Genomic DNA, 16057 nt, shown 5'->3' with positions numbered 1-16057 from the left:
CAATGACAATTTACCAATCATGTGCCATTTTCATTGTCAATTTCATGAATATCATTTCCTAATGTCGTGATAATTGGGTTATGGTAACTAAAGTGCGAGATATATACATGAGCACTTAAATCCTTAATGAATCGTGCAAAAACTGCATCGATTGTTGTCCCGTGTCGGGAGAGAACGTTCGTGAGCGGCTCCCCCACCTCAACAAGCGCATATGGTGAGAGAGGGACAGTGAACGGTGAGCGGTGGTGGGGGTACCCGCATTTTCGTGTCGATCCTGACTCGGTTTTACTCCGTCCCAGAAAATTCATTACGCGCCTAAAGAAGTTTCACTTCAATAAATAAACGTTAAATAAACAAAACAAATAATTGCAAGCGATGAAATAGTGACCTATCTATCTTATGTGAATGTCAAACCAATGTATAAACTACGCAAGACGAGCGGAGTTTCTGATTTTCTATGTTGCCAATTTCTGTTTTTTTTTTTGTTATAGCTTAATAGGTATGCCAGAATTGCGTGTGCGCTATATACCCAGCACAGTGGGCGCAAGGTTCAACCTTCGATTGGAAACTGTGGAAAAGTAGTCTTATCAGACATCAGAAGTCGAGATCTAGCGGAAATCGGAGCCTAGAATTCTATTGCACGCAGTTCATATCGACGCCTTCCCTAATGCAGATTAGTGGTATTTATGTATTACAACTGGATTAACTCCTGATTGATCACCATGAAGGTAAGTGAACTGCCTAACTAATTAATTTACAAATCATTTGTTTACATGAATTATTTTCGAACCTTGAACTTGATCCAATTACACTTTCATTATGAGGGCAGGCAGAGAATGTAGTGACATTTACATTCCTAAACATTCAACGTCATAAATAAAATTGCATAGGTTTGTCCAAGTCACAATCTAGGTTGAAAACCTTTATGAATTTTTTTATATTTAATAAAAGATTATACATTATTTAAGAAATGTTTTGACTGCCCAACTAGGAGGATTCCCGTTTTAGGACAGTCAAATTAGGATGAGTATTAACATTTTGATAAGTTGTTTGATAAGTATAGTATTAAAATAAAAATGAAATAATAGTTATATGTATTTTTAACTGGTGCCTAAGCCTACTAACATATTTTGTATAAATATGAATAACAAAGAGAAGAAATATAATAAAATAAAATATCCAATTAAACATAAGATTAACTGCTGCTTGGGTAGCATTCTAATTTAATAGTACTAGGTAGGTACATATATACACACAATGATTAAGATTAGAACAAAAAGGTATCTTTTACATGGTTTATTTTTTGTTGGAGTTTTTGTTGTTGTTTTTGGTTTGTGTTTGATTTCATTTTTTGTGTAGTAAAAGTTCACTCTCCTTTCTACCTAATTGATGAAACCAATTAGTGGCCAATTTATGAAGAATAGCTGTGTTTTTCTTTTTCCAAGCGTCAGTCATGAAGTTGTATAGTTTTGGACCTAAGAATGAGAAGTGTGTTTGAGCGAGAGATGTTTTAGTTGTGAGTGGTACAATTGGATTTCTCCGTGAGTGGCGAGTGTCGTAAGAGTGGTTAATAGATGGGTAGAGGTGGCGTTGTTGATGGGTGTTTAAAATTACTTTTTAAATTATTCGGGTAGATCAGTTACAAACAAAATATTTAAGGGAAATATTTGTTAGTATTTCAAAAATGGGAGTATTATAGTGATAAAAATAACGGAATGTAATTTTATTTGTATTGACGTCAGTCCCGGTAAGAATAGAGAATCTAAGTTCGCGTCCCAGTTGTGACCGTTACGTTCGAGTCTTCATGTCTTCCATATTTAGTTTGAGAGTTATTGATAATATTATCTTCTTCAATAACTAAATTAATCGTTAAAACGTTTGAAACATTTACAATGTATAAAAACGATCTCTTCAGTTCCCTCTAAAAACTTAAATTTAATTATCTCTTTATTTATTTATTTATTCACTCCCGTCGGGCTTTTATCCGAAACAAGTTTAAATTTCAAAGTGAAGTCAAATTAACGTAATAATAATAAAATAAATAATAATAGTATACACATCAAAAAGAATTTGGCATTCTCAGACTATAAAAATATTACCATTTGTTATTTCGGCTACTAGCATTATACATAGCTCTCTCATTAAAAATTTAGGTGTATTAGATAATGTAGGATAACGAAAGATTTTTTAAATATTTATGTTGAGGGATCAGTATGATTTATAGGCACTGTTAGGAGTTCTACCGAGCCCAACCCTCTGATATGAAAATATCTGGAGTCGGTGAATTATTTTCCCATTTGATCTCTGGTGAGTTGACGTGTTGTTCTTGTACTGTTTTGTATTTATTTTGCTTACATAATGCACTTGCATAATGTTGATTGACTAGATGATCATTTGTGAAAAAGAGTGTGGAAGGGTGAAAAAAGGTATAAATACCTGCCCGGAGTAAAGAAAAAAAATCAATGTAAAAGAAAAAGTAAATCATAAGTTAAATATTTACATTAAAATGTAAGTTATAGATTATATGATAAGATAATGTTAGAAATTTCAGATTTAAATTTTAGCATAGAATAAATGAAAATATCAACGGAACTGAATTTGATGATCCTGATGAATCCTATTTTCAGCCTCATCAGCCAAAAAGAGGAGCATTCAATCCTATTGTTAGCCTCATTAATGAAAACAAGGACCATTCTATCCTATTGTTAGCCTCATTAACCAAAACGAGGAGCATTCTATCCTATTGTTAGCCTCATTAACCAAAACGAGGAGCATTCTATCCTATTGTTAGCCTCATTAACCAAAACGAGAAGCATTCTATCTTATTCTTAGCCTCATTAACCAAATTTCCCCTAACTGACATTTTTTCATCCTCATTTCCGGTCATCAGTTGAGACTTGCGCGGTATTGACACGAAAAACATTGTAACCTTAGAATAATGATCATGTTAATAAATTATCTCGTTGTTTTTCATGCGTTTATCGTTATAAAAGGCTCTTGCAACTAAAATTTCTGCCAACAAATGTAGTCAGTTGAGCAGCCACTTGTGGTCAGCAAACAGAACAAGACTGATCAGCAAAAACCCCGTTTTATGTAATGTCATAAAAATAAAATAAATATGCAGCAATATGAGTAGTAAGGAGACAAATGTTAAGTCAGATATAATACAACTATGGACTAAATAATGATTTGGTTTCGTCACAACTTATTTTGAAGACTAAATATGTGTTTAATGACTGATATTGTTTGTTTGCTAACCACATACTGAGCCTAATATTTTTCACTGCCGACAAAAGCACAATATGATGTCCAAATGATTTAATATATATTTTTTCTTGCTAATTCAATATTTAAATAATGAAATATTTAATTATCTGTCGTTATAAAATAATTAGAACACGATTTCCCCACAGAGGTAGGTCGAGGGAATGGAACACCATACCACACTGTGTAACTCTAAGTGACCAGCTCTGGCACGGGGGCTCCACCAAAACCAGGGTCAAGTTCGCCTCTCAAAAGGGCATACAGTACAGGGCCCGCAGATACTGCAGATAGTACACAACTGCTGACCCTGTACAAATCACAAGTGCGCCCCACTGTTGAATTTGGCAGCCACCTCTTACCGGCACCTCAAAATACCTATAAAAACCCATTACTGTGCAGAACGGCTGTCCCGTTCAATATATTCTCCTATATTAACAAGTAGATTGCAAACTTGTACAGGCGTCAGGAAAGTATGCTGTCCTTGTTCTACCGTTATTACAATGGAAGATGCTCCGAGGAACTAGCGTCTTTGATCCCTTCGGCACCGGTGCAAACTCGGGAAACACGCCAAAAGCGCGCCCAACATAAGTACATGGTTGACATTAGTGTTTCCTCCCTCCTACAAAATAGATATCTTCGAGACCCGTATTGACTTTTTCAAGACCCCCCACACAGCATTCCCAGAGTTGACATAGGCCCTGAGTGACATTATTTTCCTTACGCCTCCTGTTCGAAGTTAATGTAAAAAAACTATCTCTAGCACACATTAATACAAAACTCTTTTGTCATTCCGACTTTTGATATGACCCAAATCAAGCATCAATTTATTGATATAGATATTTTATGATTTATTGATACGATCAATCTTTCAATTTTCTTCTTACATGCAACTAAGCGTCACATAATGTTCTGACACTCCATTCGATATAGGTACAAGTCCCAATATTCGATATAGGTACAAGTCCCAATATTCGACATAAGTACAAGTCCCAATATTCGATATAGGTACAAGTCCCAATATTCGATATAGGTACAAGTCCCAATATTCGATATAGGTACAAGTCCCAATATTCGACATAAGTACAAGTCCCAATATTCGATATAGGTACAAGTCCCAATATTCGATATAGGTACAAGTCCCAATATTCGACATAAGTACAAGTCCCAATATTGTCCAAACTGATATAGGTACAACTCCCAATATTGTCCAAATCGATAAAGCTTTTCTTATCCTTTTCAAATATTGTAAAAAATTTCGCAGAAGAGAAAAATTTCCCAAACCAGAAAAATATTTATTAAAGCACTCATTATGTTTCTCTTACTTTATTTAAATGAGTCTATCTTTTCGTCGTACGATCCTTTCGATTGTGTTCTTAGGCTGAGATATTTCACCCTTAAGTCGTCTTTTACTCTGCTGTTGTTGTTCTGTTTCATTTTTCATTTAGATTGGTTAGTATTATCTTCTTCTTCAGTGATATGTTACGATAGTGATATGATACCTTCAAAAGTTGTTCCAATAAAAATTGAATGTTCAAGACTTTTAGAAAAAGTCAATGGGTATCCCATATAAATAAAAATTGAATATTTTTATCCGAGACACTATATAGGTTAAGAACCAATTATTTAGAACTGTGTGTAATTGAAAAATAATCATTCAAAAAGATAGCTGCCAAAAATATGGTCAACATTAGTTGCAAGATAATATTGTTAATTCTGAAATTTAAATATGAGATGAGTACAATATACAAATACACTGACGTACAATAATTAGGGCCCAATGGTCGAGTGGATAAAGACGTTTCCCCGATAAAACATTTGGGTTCGATTCCCAGTTGAGACCGTTATTTTTTTTAATTTCCGTGCTTCATTTTTCGTTTAGATTTGTAAGTATTATATATTTTTTTCAAATATTTTTTTTTTTCTTCTTTTCAGTTCTTCTATCAACTAAGTCTTTTCCTCATCCTGTCAGTTCAATTCTCCCCAATTCTCTCCCAACCTACTTTGAAATGGAGGAGAATTCAGAAGCCAATGGAAATGACGACCACTAGTTACGAAAACCCAACAACCACCAGAATGATATACAAAATCATGAGACCTCGCTTAGCAAATCCACCACTTGGAAACCAAACAACTACAGATTTACTGGTTGACGAAAACTCTCCAGTCTCTTCTCGCCTTGAAGTTGGCGATACTGAAATCTCATTCCCAACAAATAGAGAAACGTACACAGAAAGTAACAATGATTTCGATAATAGAGTTACCTCAGATGCTGAAATCAACAACCCAGAGCATGAACTTGGAGACCCACCAAATCTACGAGATAACACACACTCCTACGAAGTTTTGGCTAATGAAACTCGTGTTACTGAAGTCATTAGCCCAAATCCCAAAAGTGTAACGGTTCTACCAAATTTAGAGGGTGCAACGGAAACCAACGAAGATTTGGTTAATGAATTTTCTGAAGGCCAATTTTCATATCCCACACTTGAAACTCACCCACGAAATGTAGAAGTTAGCACAGAAAGCAACAATGCTTTGACATCACCTGCCACGTCATTTCTACCTGCCACACCATCAAACGAAATAGGAGATTTCGTCCTTCAGGAAACAGATTATCTTACCAAGGAGTCGTTAGTGCCACTCATTAGAAGCAGAGGAGGGCTTGACAAAATTGTGAATGAATACAACGAAGATGTAACCAATCAATGCATTTTAGCCGAAGAAGCAAGTTTTACGCATCAGTTAGATGTATTCAATAAAGCTAAAATTAACACTGTGGTAAGTGGTTTATTGACAGATAACATTAATTTATATAGCTGCATTTGAATTATTTATGACTTAGATTTTTTGGGTTCTATCATAGTTATTCATATATGTATATTTATATAGATAGTCCATTAATTATTAATACCAACATTAAATTTGCATAATAATTAACTTGTAAATCATCAAGGGTATTGCGCGCATTTTAATGAATTTAAATAAAATATTTTTAATAAAGAAAATCAAAGGGGGTCCAGGTTAAAGCTCTGGGGAAACCCCAAATTGGAGAATGCTGAATAGGCGAAAAGTTATATTACATTTCTCATTTACTACTGATAATTCTAGGGATACAGATATAATATTTATGTATTTATTCATAACAGAGTTAAAAATAATCGTGTATTATTTTTGATCAATTAGATACGTTCAAAATCGAGTCTAGCTGATGTGAAGGCTATGTACTGGAAAAAGTTGAAGGATCAACCAAACGTTGGACAATCTCCACTTCTTGACAGGATGATCCGCGAAATAGTTGACCTAATTGGTCCAGCATGCCTTCCTACTACAGAATCGCAAGAAGTAAGTCCGTCCTTGTGAACAATTATATTTCTGGCATAAGTGTGTGTGCTGTTTTTTATTGATACCGGTACCGTACGAAATGAGGGAGGTTTTTATGTCACAACCCAAACTTACGTATTGTTTAGATTAAACCAAACCGATTGTGAGAATCTATAATCGACACATGTTTCGGGTTTAAGTTCATGGATATGCTTGCCAATCTTTATTGTATTAAAAACATATTTTTCAATCCACACAGGTTGAACATTTTACATCATTATACATTTTTCATTATCGTTATCAATTTATAGAATTTTCAATGAATGGGCCTTTTTAATTCTAATAATTGTCTCACTCACATGTGAGGCATGGAACTGGCAGAGAAAGGATAAAAGTAGACTGAATGCTGTTGAAATGAGATCCTTGAGGGGAATGTGTGGTAAAACCATGCTGTTGAAATGAGATCTTTGAGGCGTGTGTGTGGTAAAACCATGTATGATCGTGTGAGGAATGTGGAGATCTGCAAAGAGTGCAAGGCTGATATAAGCGTATTGAGTAAGATTACGGAAGGGACGCTTAGGTGGTATGGGCATGTAGAGCGAATGAGCGAAGAAAAGAGTGTAAGGAGAATATATGATACGAATACAAATGGTAGCAGAAGTCGGGGACGCGCGAGGAAGACATGGCACGATCAAGTGAATCAGATACTCGGTCAGGCCATGTCAAGAGTCAGAATAATAGAAAAGTATGTATGAGACGATGTATAAATGTGAATGAGGCAAGAATTGTGTGCCAAGACCGAGTTGTTTGGGCGGGTCCGTCCTCTCTGCCGACCCCTGCGGGGAAACGGTGTGATGGTTAGTCAGTTAGTTAGTTAGTCTAATAATTATCGGAGCATAGCATAGCGAACCAAAACCTGCTAGATCACAAGGAGGTTTTGAGCGAACTCGACCAATTTTTTGCATTTCGTCTGTCTGTAAATTTGTTTGTGTGTTCCATGTTCGGTTAATCCTATCCAGATGGTAGCTGTGTTCTTTATTATTCTTGTTTAATGAGCAAGCATCGTTCTGCTTTTGGACTTATATCTGATTTCACAATAAGTTTAACAGTTATAAATTAATCCTTTCTTCTTATATTGTTTGATAGTGCATTTTTATTCCTCCAGAGAGCATAGGCGTGGCTATTGCGAGCCTTAAAGTTGGAGTAATCAACATTACGCGAAGTCCACTGTTAACAGAAATATTATTAATTATGTTAGTAGCAGACTGCTAATAAGGCTATTTTCAAAATGGACCACAGCCATCTAATTTTATCAAAATGAAAGTTAGTAGTTACTAAACTTCATGAATTTTCGCCGATTTGTTGCAGTTTGAAATCGCAAAGAGCTCTCTTGAAAAAAGATACAGAAAGCGTACAATACACGTTCTTGAAGCAAATGGAAGCAGTACAATCGACAGGGAATTATACGCAGATGGTAAGTAAAAAGCATTTTAGATTTTACCCAAATAAGTAACTCAAATCCCTTCATTTTATTTTGTTCACAATATTTACCTTCTACCTTAAATACCAGTATATATGCTTTATTGTTATAGTTAGTTTTAATAGTCAAAAAAATTATAAAAGATTTAATTTTTCGGATCTCCCAAAATCGCATCAAATCCATGGACTTTACGTGTGACAACATCAGTCACTAGTATCATAAATCCTACGTTTTTTTCAACCACCGCTGTCTTTTTGTACAGGAGTTATTTTCTTTATTTTAAGATTAACCACTTTAAACATTGAAGAATTTAAGAATGGAACAAACCATTTGAAAAAAACTTAAACTCAAGATACGTCAGCAAAATTACAATGCACCTAGAGAAGAATATTAGAGGTTATCCATAGCTTTTCCACCCTGGTATAAGTAACAGATGGGTATTCCTTCAGGGCTCTGACAACGACTTTTTTGTTAGATAAACGAAGCTACATTTATGTTGAACCAATTTAGAACCTACAATGTCCCTGCATAGCAGGAGTTAGTATCAGGGATGAAGTAATGGGTTAGTTAATACGAATAAATTATCAAATTTAAAAACCACAATAAATTTAAATGTATTAACAATATAACATAACCTTACTCCATGGTAATCTTAAAAAGAAAAAAGATTTGAAGATAATAGTCACCTGTACATGCATCATTACCGCCCCCTGAGGGGGGAGGTTAACGACACAAATATATAGAGTTCTTAAAGAACTTTCGCATAATTGAAAACAAAACCTGTATTACACTAAACAAAACAAAAAACGAAAATGAATATTCACATTCAAAACGATTGATATGCTAATGAAAAGGGAAGCTGTCACATGACTGACATAAACATAGTAATCATTATTCAACAAGGTGATGTTATTTCTAAACAAGGATGTTAATAACAAAAATAGCAATACATTAATACCAATCAGGGGTGATTTTTTTTTTATTTTTTTTTTATTTATCAACTTTCAAAAATACATTTTGTACAATTAAGTCCCGTTAAACTGATTGATATCAGTTTGTCAACGGGTTCTTTTAACAATTACTTCTTAAATACATATACAATTTTAACAAGTACATAAAATATACACATAATTACATTAATACAAAAAAATTCTTTCACATAACCATTTTTTTAACATACATTTCCTTCTGTGAGTCAATTCACAGCTTTTTATTGAGTTTGGTAACATGTTGTAAATTATTGGAACGAGGTATTCTAGAGTTCTTTGACCATATTTATTCAGGTATCTGGGAACTACAAGTCCATCGTTTGCAATTAGTCTTGTATTATGAACATGTGTCACTATTTTATTATGTTCAGATTGAGATGTATGCTGACTCGCAATTTTAAGCCACAATAAAGCACGAACAGATAATACATTTACAGAGTTGTATAGTAATGACTTTGGTACGTCATTTCTTTGTTCGTATTTAGTTCTGTTTAATAATAATTTTACCAAAGAATATTGTACATTTTGGACTGAAAGAAGATTTGTTTTTGTTGAATGTCCCCATGAAGTTATTCCGTATCTTATTAGGGATTCCGCCAATGATAGGTATACTATTTTAAGGGTATTTGGTGGAACAAAAAACTTTAATCTATAAAGTTTGCTCACTATAGCTCTAAGCCGTGTGCACACTTTTTGTATATGTATATCCCATTTAAAATAACAATCAATTGTTAAGCCTAGATATACGTATTTTGAAACAAGTTCAATATTTTTGCATGAGCATGGTTGTATTACAAAGTTATGAATGCAATTAAAGTCATGAGAAATAATTTTAGGAGTTATGGTGATGTTATTATGAGGAGATCTGATGTGCATAAGCTTCGTTTTTTTAGCATTGATTATTAAACCTACATCATGTGACCATTTTTGAAGAGTGACAAAGTCAATTTGAAGTAAATTACTCGCTATTAATAAATCCTCATGTGAAATAACTAATGCAGTGTCGTCAGCATAAACGTAATGTTTTACATGAGAAAAAATAAATTTCATTGCAGTAACATATATTATATACAAGGTAGGGCCTAGTATGGACCCTTGTGGTACGCCTGCGAAAACAATATTTTTTTTGCTAAAATGATCAAAAAATTTTACACAAATCTTTCTATTTTGAAAGTAGTTAACAAATAATTTATGTAGATTTCCTGTAATTCCAATGTTTTCTAGAGTTTTAAGTAATTTACTATGATCAATCGTATCAAAAGCCTTTGAATTATCAATAAATAATACGAGTACATGTTTTCTTTTGTTAAGATCATTATTAATTTTATTTGAAAATTCTTGAAGTAGTAGATCTGTGCTTTTATTTTTTTGGAAACCATATTGATGGGTATCAATAATAGAAAATTTTTCAAGGTACTTTATTAGTTTTACAGATATATATTTTTCTAGGATCTTTTCAATTGCAGGTAAAATACTGATCGGTCTATAGTTTTCAATTTCACTGTGTTTACCACCTTTGTAGATAGGTCGGATTATGCTACATTTAAGATCTTCAGGTATAATTGCCTCCGATAAAATCATATTAATTAATAGAGTTAAAATAGGTCCTAAGATATTAAAGTGTTTTTTAATGTCAGACATTCTAATTTTATCTATCCCCGGCGATTGACTATTTTTTAAACTTCTGACTACTTTTTCAATATCACAAAGTTTTGCTTGTGTTAAGAGCATGCTGTGTGGAAGTCTATGTGTTTGAATATGAAAAGCTTTTTTGTCACATTTATGTAATAGTTGCTTAACATTGTCAGAAAAAAAGTTTGCAAAATTGTTAGATGTTTGCTCAGTCGTTTGTTCTTTTTTTAAAAAATAGTTTGATATTACTTGGTCGCAATTACTTTTGCTCTTCCTCCCTAACAATCTGTTTATTTCGTCCCACGTTTTTTTAGAGTCGGCAAAGTAATTTTTAAATTTTGAGTTGAAGAATTTTAATTTGCATGTACTGATTAATTTTGTAACTTTGTTTCGATTACATTTGTACTCTCTTTCATAAAATTTATTTGTAGGATTATTTTTCCATCTTTTGTAAAGTGTATCTTTTAATTTGATTTTTGATAATAAATCTTCATTTATCCATTCATTTATGGCATTAGGTCTGATTTGAGGTTTATAAGACTTTACTACAGTACTTTTTTCATAGATTTCATTAAATTTATTTTTAATTTTATTATACAGAGTAACGCAATCCACTTCTTTCAAAAGAATATTCCAACTATATTTTTTTATTTCTTTATCAACACGTTTTTGAGACAGAATTGTGATTTTTTCATTTTGTTCAATATTTTTGACGTCATGGTATTGTAAATTTAGTCCCGTCATAAAATGATCAGCAATTCTCGAATCAATTACACACGCGGACAAGTTACATTTATTAGATCTAACATATATGTGGTCAATACAGAATTTGGTTATTTGACCAGCAACGATTGCTTCTCTAGTCGTATCATTAATACATTTTGTTAAGTAATTACTGGTAAGTATATTTTCATAAGCTATTATATTTGAATCACTTTGATTTAGTATGTTAAGATTAATATCCCCAAAAAATATTATATTATCATTAAAGTTTACATTATTGCATGAATAGGATATCCAGAGAAGATCACTGAAAACCATAATCTGTCATACTAACCTGAATCTCGATCTCCGCACGTTGTTCAGGATAAGTTTTATCACCCATAGGATGATCATCTTATCAAATCAACGAAATCAAATCGTCTAAATCGTGACCACTACCGGTGGAGTGACGGCACGTAACTAACCTCCTACTAACATGACCGTAATGGTGGCAAGTAGCACCTAAGAAATCGTGCACACAGCAGGCATTCCACCCAAGGTAGCACGACCGCGGTGGATAAGAACACTCATAACCTCAGAAACTAGAAAAAAATAATGTTTAAGATAATATTAAAAAGTAAAATTGTAACTGACTTACCAACACGCGCTTTCTCCGCATGGGTAGGAGAGGAGGAGTAGTAGGTAGAGGTAACCGTTGCTTTGGAACCAATGCATTCTTATCAGTGTTGTTTTAATTTCAGATGTAGATTTGATACTGGCTTTAGAAAACAGGACATCGTACCAACATAAACATTACTATTGGACTAAGTGGCATTTGGCTACAGATAACCAAAGCCAGGAGAACTTTGCAATCTATGCCCACACCCTCAATAAGGCTGCCAAACTGCAAGGGCTCAATAACGGAGGAGAGATGATGAACAAGGTCTTCCACGACCCTTGGTTGAACCGCACAGTTGCCAAACTCTGGGATCAAGTAAAACCAACGATTAGGATCCTGAAGGCATTTATTATCAAAAATTTGAAGGAATATTACGGAGACAGTTATAAATACAAGGGGAGTCATATCCCTGCACACTTGATTGGTAATTTTCATGATTCATTAAAGAGTGGTTAGGATTGTATGTTTTTACAATGGGCTTTTTAACCATTCAAGCCTCGAAAGGACATTTTAGGGACGGATTTGACTCCGGGCGTCCAAACATTCTTTATCTTTTTTCTATAATGCGGATATATCTGTTTTATTCACCATTAGAAATAGAAATGATTATTCTTCTCAGTTCGTTCCAAATATTTATACATAATTCCGGAACATTCCAGAACAATAACAAATAGGCGGAATTTTTCCTTGGACAATGGAATGTTTCGGTTAGTGTTTTGTTATCATTTTCACGTTTGATATTATAATAACTAATAATTTACTTTCTAAAATGTTACTTGTTTTTACGACAAATTCAAAAATAGCAAAGCATTCCGAAACTCTATAAACAATTCCACAGTCGCATGGCGGTCGTTGGGAAATGGAAGTAAAGGTTAAATATACAACTACGTTAGATAGTGGTTCTTTAGCAGGTACCACTTACTTTTTTTTAGTTTCCCCACATCTTTATTTTTTTTCTTCTTATTGAGAAATAGAAAATGCTTACTGCATTTATAATACATCTATTTACAATTTTCGACCTAGTGGCCCGGCCAGTGACCCGGCTAGTGGCCCCAGAAGTGGCCCGGTTAGTGGCCCGGCTACTGGTGCGGCTAGTGGACAATTTCAAAGATATTTTTTTCGACTAAGGATTGAACCTTCCCTCCTGCTGTGAACTATTGAAATATCTTTTAAAACATACAAAAAACATTTGACTGAGAATTGTACCTTCCTTCACAGGCACTGAAGTCGACCGCGCTAACAACCACGCCAAATGCCGATCGCGTAGAACCGGCATTTTTATTTATTTTTTATTAGTTGCAATTGTAAATTTTGTATATGATGTAGGTATAATTACATTAATTTCGAATAATATTAATTGCTGTAATTTCATTCGAATTCAGAGAAATGCGTACATGTTCGGTGTGTATTCGTGATTGCCGCCAAAATTGATATAATGCATTTTCATCGACAACGACTCTATCTGCTGAATTTCAGCTCGATCGGATGTTGAGAAGTGGGTTTAATTCCGTTTCCAAGATTTGTATTCATTTCAGGGCCCTTGAAGTGATTTTTCACGGAAACGGGACTATATAAATCAGCCATGTTTTATTATTATTATTATTATTACCGAAAACAAAAGTAAACTTCAAAAAGGTGTATTTAAAAAACGTAATACGCTAGGTATATTCAAAGTATAATGGTAAATAAATAAATTTTTAAGTTTTTCGTCACCAAGAAATGCGTGTCTTAAAATGTTTTTAATTTACGAAAGGAATACCTTTTAGGAAGTCTCCAGGGAAATAATTGGGAATCTCTTTACCCCACGGTCAAGCCATACCCCTGTTTGGAAGACAAGCCTGACTTGGCAGAAGCGGACATCTACAACGTGACCTACTACGTGTATTGTCAGAACTCCAAGAAGCTAACTGACTCCATGAAGATCCCAAGGAATTCCAAGTTTTGCGAATCACTGATTTATCCGAACATTAATTCTGGGAACGTCGATTGCCATCCAAAGGGATACCATTTCTTTAAAGGAACTACTTATGCGTGAGTTATAACAATACTGTGTTTATTTTGTATTTTTTTATCTCAATATCAGAAGATTTAAGGTAAAAGTGTGCATCATTGGACAATATTGACGACTCTCAGACGAAAGATGTGAAACAGAAAAATCAGAAAAAGGTTCGGTCGCATCTAGAAACTCAGCCTTGCCGGTGCTTTACTTTACCACTGAGCTAATACAAACCTTCGGTTATATTTAATAAACTTAATAAGAAGCTGATAGATATTTCAGATACTCGGGTCGGGCCATGTCAAGAGTCAGAATAATAGAAGAGTATGTATGAGACGATGTATGAATGTGAATGAGGCAAGTGTGTGCCAAGACCGAGTTGTTTGGCGGTCCGTCCTCTCTGCCTACCCCTGCGGGGAAACGGCGTGATGGTTAGTTAGTTAGTTAATAATAATATTTGGCTAATTTATATAGCGCCATTTTCGTGAGAAATCACCTCAAGGGCGCTGTTGGTTAGTTAATAAGAAGCTGATGCAGTAGTTAAGTATTATTGTTTCATTCAAGATTTATACATAAAATTAGTGCGAGAAGCAACTAGATGAAATCGAGCAAGGATTTTAATGTATCCTGGTCCATCTGTAATGGCAATTATGTTTTCATTGATTCTAAGATGGTCTGTAAAGCTTCCGTAAGCGCTCTTTCTGATATCTTCCATATTTTAACTTATGCCATTGACAGTAGACCAGATTTATTAATAAAGTTTCTGAATGTCGAAAAATATCCCTTTCTATGCTACTTCTTCCTGCCAATGTTCCGCCTTGATTGGCATTAAGTTCAGGGGAAGCATACACTAGTTACATACACTCAATTTTTGTATTATAATGTGACATTACAAGCTAAAAAATATTGTCCTTTAGTTTATCACAATCTACAGCTGTAACGTAAGGAGAATAGAACATAGTATTAATGACTTGAAAACATCAGGCAGGCGTCCAAAATGAGTACATACTTATAATTTACAACCACACATCAAAGTCAACCTCTTTTGTTCATTTTTCAGAGTACCAGTGTGCGCAAATGAAAAGAAACACGAACGCGATGCTCACGTGGAAATAGAAAAAATGTTTTACGCCGCAGAATACAGCAAACAGCCATACGTCTTGAGGAAGTCTCCGCATCCAGGTAAAGTGGATATACATATTATTTTAATATTGGACTGCCTTGACGTTATACACTTGTTGTCACTACATGTACCTCCGAAGCATACTAGATGGAATATATTGCTTCACAACAATAACCTCGTGTTCAATTCCGTTATGGAAAGAATACATAGACTGGGCAATGAGCTTGCAGATTTTGCTGATATTTTCGAGGTAAATCTTGACACATTCAGAGCCAAATTAGTTCGGTTTTAGCTAACATAAATAATGAGTAATTAGAAGAGAGTACTTTTCAGTGACTAATTAACGCCATTCAGTAAAAAAATGCGGTTCAAGGAATTCGAGTACTCGAATCTACGCTACGGACCACCAAGTGACACTAGTAAGTTCAAACTTGCACTGAAGGCATCAATTGGCCTGCCTCCACCTCAAACCGAAAGCCTTGAACGCTACGCTACAAGTCTCACTATTTTATTTAAATAGGTGTATTGTTTCATAAAACTACTGTTCTGTTATACTTGACCCCGCGAAACAATCTCATTCACCTGCTTTCTTAAGGCGTCACCGACTAATATCTTCCATTTGCGCGTTGTATATGGTATTTATATTCGTTTCTCCGTCAACTTGCTCTACTCATCCACACCGTCTTAGATGTGGTAAAAATGGTTAATATTAGAGAAATTCCACCAGCCCAAGAAAAATAGAACCAACTCAATATTATGAAACAAGATATAAGAAATGGTAGTGGTACGATCGGAGTGGAAATGAGGATATTTTGAGATATTGTGAATGTGACTAAGACACCAATGTATATATAGTAAAGGGTAAGTATCA

This window comes from Hesperophylax consimilis, chromosome 14, assembly GCF_061612785.1.
Source record: "Hesperophylax consimilis isolate HC1 chromosome 14, BYU_Hcon_1.0, whole genome shotgun sequence".
Classification (NCBI taxonomy): domain Eukaryota; kingdom Metazoa; phylum Arthropoda; class Insecta; order Trichoptera; family Limnephilidae; genus Hesperophylax; species Hesperophylax consimilis.
This window is presented reverse-complemented; position numbering follows the sequence as displayed.